The following is a 1138-nucleotide window of genomic DNA, read 5'->3' on the forward strand; positions in this document are numbered from 1 at the left end:
GATTACTCCCAAAAAATTATACGTGTTTTGGAAATGTTGAGTGGAATTAGTCTAGAATCGGTTAATTTTATAGAAGAAAACCTTTCGAACAGCCTTAGTCCGTAAAGTTCCCACCTATCGGGCTGCGATTGGCTCACTCCTACAACGTAATTTTCGGTTAGCGTGGAACGTATCTAAGCGTTATAGGGGGGTCTACTGTATTTTTCTTACATAATCGGTTATCCGAAAAATAAGTTATCCGAACAACCCCAGTCCCCAATTGATTCGGATAAACGACGCTCTATTGTAGTTAGAAAACAAATGACTATTAAGTTTAACATATTTAGATGTTTACTGCTATGGTGAGAAACATTTAAAATATACAACAGCCCTGTCGCGTCCTTTGAGATATACTGTACTAGTGATGCGACAAAAGAGGTATTTGACATTGACCGGTATCGGCACCCTGAGGATTTGCCAGGCCGCGTGTATGCACGCTCTGCAACCGTCCTCGATTCCATCCATTAGCCACTTGTAGGGAGCTGTTTGACTATAATGACTAACTCTGGATTAAATATGTCAAACTCGAATTCTCCTAGCACAGTGTTTTTCAACCTGTGGGTCGCGAAGCCTTACACGGGGGGTCGTGGGTAAAAGAAAAAGACAAGTGTTTGTAGGTCCTACACTACATTAAAAAAACTACAATTTCAGCGAGAAGGCTGTACCTGTTTATTTTACAGTACAATTGGTTTTTTGATCGATATGTAGGTCTCAACCATGGGTGTAGCCAGGGAGGGGCGTGGGCGGATACGGCCCACCCCAGAAAATCATAGCCGTAAAAGTGTTGAGCTGATTTGCAGAAAGAAATAGAAAAAGTAGAAAAGTAGAAGCTGAAAATTTTGATCCTAAAAAAAAAGGTCAATAGCACCCTGTGCCCAATGTTATAATTAAAGGAAGTTTCATACTTTATGTGTGTTAAGTTATTGTCGATTCTTCCGAAATTTTCATTTTAATCAACAATAATTTGTCTCAACAGAAAGAAAATTAAATACATAGTTTTTAAAATCACTGATATAGTTTTAATATGGCCCTAGGGGGGTCGCCAGAATTTTTTAACTTGTAAAGGGGTCGCGTATTCAAGAAGGTTGAAAAACACTGA

The sequence above is a fragment of the Centruroides sculpturatus genome, unplaced genomic scaffold (assembly GCF_000671375.1).
Source record: "Centruroides sculpturatus isolate CEXI.00-Female unplaced genomic scaffold, Cexi_2.0 scaffold263, whole genome shotgun sequence".
NCBI lineage: Eukaryota > Metazoa > Arthropoda > Arachnida > Scorpiones > Buthidae > Centruroides > Centruroides sculpturatus.